The 4,514-nt window shown below is 37.3% G+C and overlaps 1 non-coding gene across 1 annotated transcript; it reads right to left on the bottom strand.

Annotated features, from left to right (window-relative positions):
- Positions 1–1,078: 1,078 nt before the first annotated feature.
- On the bottom strand, positions 1,079–1,185 carry LOC148211359 (small nucleolar RNA R71). The gene has a single exon (XR_015791148.1). It is a non-coding gene; the product is annotated as a small nucleolar RNA R71 (small nucleolar RNA).
- Between the last annotated feature and the right edge of the window lie 3,329 nt (positions 1,186–4,514).

The raw sequence follows: 4,514 nt of genomic DNA, 5'->3' as shown, positions 1-4,514 counted from the left end.
TTGTAAGCTTGGGAGGCTGAAGTTAAGATAGAGATTTCTTTTTTTTTTTCAAGATTCTTTGTTTCTTGTTTTTATTATATATGAGCAGTCTATATTAATTAAATTGACGCCTTAATTCATATTAATTGTTCTACTGCTATCCATGAGTTTGTGATCCGTAATTGTTATGAATGATTGAAATAAGTGGCAAGGGGTTGACTTATGTGTGTGTATTTATGGTTTTTCCATGTTTACATAGCTGGCATGATAGACTCTAGGGAAACAAAGGGACAATATTAATCAACTTATCTCAAATTAATTAATTTTGGTTTAGTCATTTTCATTATTCTTAATGCTATTCGTTGATTAATATGGAACACTATCGTGCCCAGTTGATTAATTAATAAGATTTAATTTTGATGCTTGGTCTAAATTAATTAAATTAGGAGAATTAAACTTACCACGGCTGTTCCGAGTAAGTAGACCAAGTTCTTGAATTAAGAAATCAATTTTTTGTAAAGCCTATGATCAAGATTACAATTGGATGAAAATCACACTGGATTGGAAGTTTGGTAAGATTAACTTTCATTTTCCTTTTAGTTTGTCTATTTAAATTCAAAACCCCTCATTTTTTAACTTTGGGAAATTAATTTCATTGGTGCCCTTGAGATTCGACCTGGTCTCACTATTTCTACAGGTTAGATTTAGTAAAATCAGTAATTATTTTGGAGGGCCTCGACAACCCTTACCAGTCACTCGTGCGTTCAATAACTTAAATTAAGGGATAAGTAATCCTTTACCCCAAGCCGCATAGTTCGAGTTTAAGCCAGTCATGTTCCAGATCTTGCAGAGGATGGGCTAGTTTACATGATTGACTAACGAAGATCCCTATTCCCATCTCAAATCTTTTATTTAAATAGCTAATACATTTCAACTTCCTAGTGTCTCTGAAGATGCACTAAGACTAAAATTGTTTCCTTTTTCTCTTAGGGACAATGCAACGACTTGGCTAAACGCGTTAGAACCAAATTCTATCACAACGTGGGCGGAACTAACGGAGAAATTTTTTACAAAGTACCATACTTTGACCAGGAATGCAAACCTTCGAGAAGACATTGTGTCTTTTCGACAAAAGGAGAACGAAGCAGTTCAAGAAGCTTGGGAGCGTTTCAAAGAGTTACTTAGAAGATGCCCGAGTCATGGATTGCCCACATGTGTGCGGATCAAGCAATTTTATAGAGGATTGGATTGTCCATCGAGAATGATGTTAAACATTGCAGCCAATTGCTATTATTTAGAGAAGTCGGTTAATGATATCGTTGATATTTTGAACCAAATGACAGACATTAATGACAAAGGAGAAGTAGAAAGGTCATTGCCAAAGAAGCAGGCATCAGCCGAAATCTTTGAGTTAGATGCAGCAGCTTCAATGCAAGCTCAGATAGTAGTTATTAACCAGATGTTGAAATAACTGACAGTGGAGAAGGAAACCAAAATCGCCACTTTAGCGGCAATTCTTGAACCATCTTCTGTTTTACAAATTTCTGATATATCTTGTGTTTATTGTGGTGATAACCACTTGTATGAAAACTGTCCAGCTAATCCAGCATTTGTTTATTATGTATGTCAAGGTGTCCAGCGAAATTTCAATCAAATTCAAACACCTACAACCCTGGATGGAGGCACCATCCGAACTTGTCGTGGAGTAATCAAGGAGGAGCTAGTAGTAGTGCACAACCACGAACTCAACAATTCAAGCAAAACTACGCCCCTCCTGTTTTTCCCACTCAACCTATGCTGCCGCAAAAGCAATAAAATCAACAAAAAAGCTCAAAACAATACTCAACAAGGTGGTAATAATGAGAGTTTGGAGGCCATGATGAAATAATATATGACAAGGATTGATGCTACGATGAGAAGCTTGGAGATGCAAGTGGGGTAGATATCAAATGAACTGAAATATAGACCACAATGTACATTGTCGAGACACACAGAGAATCCAAAGCAAGATCGTGAAGGTAAAGAGCAATGCAAGGCAGTCATCACGAGAAGCGGACTAAGTTATGACAGACCCTCACTTCCGGATGGAGGAACTGATGTAACTACATTTGTTGCTGCATCAGCCTTTACTCCACAACTAGAAGAGAAAGCAGAACCTGTAAGTTCAGAAGAGAAAGGTAAAAAGGCCGACAAAGGTAAGCAATTAGTGCCTTGCACCACGCCACAGGTAGGTAATATTAAGACTCATCCACCTTTCCCCCAAAAGTTGGTTGAAAAGAATCAGGATAGTAATTTTAAGAAGTTCTTTGAAATATTGAAGCAGTTGCATATAAATATACCTCTCATAAATGCCTTAGAGAAAAAGCCTAATTACACCAAGTTTTTGAAAGATATCATTTCTAGGCGGAAGAAACTAGGTGAGCATGAGACGGTAGTCTTAACAAAGTATAGTAGTGATGCTTTAGGGAATCCATTGCCTGTTAAGTGTAAGGACCCAGGTAGTTTTACTATCCCTTACTCGATAGGTGATAAGAATCTAGGGATAACATTGTGTGACTTAGAGGCAAGCATTAATATTATGCCTCATTCAATCTTTAAAGAGTTAAATATAGAATAAGCTCGCCCCACTATGGTGACTTTGCAATTAACTGATAGGTCCGTAAAGCAACTGAAAGGGAAAATAGAGGATGTTCTTGTCAAAGTAGATAAATTTATTTTTCTAGCCGATTTCATCATTTTGGATTATGAAGCAGATATTGAGGTGTTGATCATTCTTGGGAGGCTGTTTTTAGCAACTAGAGACACTATATTCAACGTTAGGAAAGGAGAAATCAATATGAAGGTCAATGATGAGCATGTCACCTTCAACGTCCTTGATGCCATGCATCTCCCGGATGAAGTCGAGGAGTGCTCTGCAATAGGGGCAACTATGGAGGAACTCTAGGAGATTATTATTGAAGACTTAGAAGTAGATTTGGAGGCCGCAGAAGAAAAAGTGAGAATTGCGCCTGGCGCAATTTTGACACAATTTGAGCATTTTGAGTTTCTACAGCCAACAGTAGCTGATTTGAAAGTTTTGCAGCCTTTCATCGTTGAACCTCTAGAAAATTGGAAAAGAAACCCCTACCCGCTCATTTGAAATATACATATTTAAGTTTAAACGATACTTTACCGGTTATTATTTTTTCGTATTTGACTAATGAACACAAATCTTTCCTTTTGCAGGTGTTGTCCAAGTACAAGAGGGATATTGGATGGATTGTACCGGACATAAGAGGAATTAGCCCTACTTTTTGCATGCACAAAATCATCCTAGAATAAGGACTCACCAATTCTATTGAGAGCTAAAGGAGGCTCAACCCCAAAATGAAAGAGGTGGTCAAAAAGAAAATAATAAAATTGTTAGACGCTAGGGTAATCTACCCCATTTCAGATAGTAGTTGGGTTAGCCGGGTTCAATGCGTTCACAAGAAGGGTGGCATGACGGTAATAACCAATGAGGACAACGAGTTGATCCCGACAAGGACAGTGACTTGACTGGTTGGAGAGTGTGTATGGACTACCGTCGCCTAAACAAGGCAACTCGAAAAAACTATTTTCCACTTCCCTTTATTAACCAAATGCTTGATCATCTTGCAGGGAAAAAGTGCTATTGCTTTCTAGACGGGTATTCTGGTTACAACCATATTACAATATCTGTGGAGGACAAAGAAAATACCACCTTCACATGTCCCTACGTGACATTTGCATTCCGGAGGATGCTGTTCGGTCTTTGTACCGCTCCTGCCACCTTCCAAAGATGCATGACTACTATTTTCTCTGATGTGGTAGAAAGCACGGTAGAAATATTTATGGATGATTTTCTGTGTTTGGTGAGTCCTTTGAAGTTTGTTTGGAAAATTTAGAGAATGTTTTAAAAAGGTGTGAAGAGACTGATCTTGTGCTTAATTGGGAGAAGTGTCATTTTATGGTACGTGAAGGTATAGTCCTAAGTCACAAAATTTCAGGATAAGGAATTTAGGTCGACAGGGTTAAGATAGACTTGATTGCCAAACTACCCCTTCCTACTACTATAAAAGGTGTTAGAAGTTTCTTAGGACACGCAGGTTTCTAACGCCGTTTCATCAAAGTTTTGCGCAAATTTCTAAACCTTTATCAGTTGTTAGAAGTGGATCGACACTTTGATTTTGATGAAAATTGTTTGAAAGCTTTTGAGACACTTAAAGATGCACTTAGTTCAGCACCAATCATACTTGAACCTGATTAGAACTTGTCATTTGAACTAATGTGTGATACAAGTGATTTTCAGTGGGTGCAATGTTAGGTCAGCAAAAAGGTAAAGTTCTTCATCTTATTTATTATGCAAGTAAGACTTTCAATAGTAGTCAGTTAAACTACACTGTGATTGAGAAATAGCTTGTAGATGTTTTTTTTTTCATTTGATAAGTTTCGTTCATATTTGATTGGGATTAAAGTGATAGCTTTTACGGATCATTCTACACTAAAATAATTGTTTGCTAAAAAAAGATGCTAAG

This window comes from Momordica charantia (genome assembly GCF_013281855.1).
Source record: "Momordica charantia cultivar OHB3-1 chromosome 5 unlocalized genomic scaffold, Mcharantia_2.0 BLBB01000005.1, whole genome shotgun sequence".
Lineage (NCBI taxonomy): Eukaryota > Viridiplantae > Streptophyta > Magnoliopsida > Cucurbitales > Cucurbitaceae > Momordica > Momordica charantia.
This window is presented reverse-complemented; position numbering and strand designations above follow the sequence as displayed.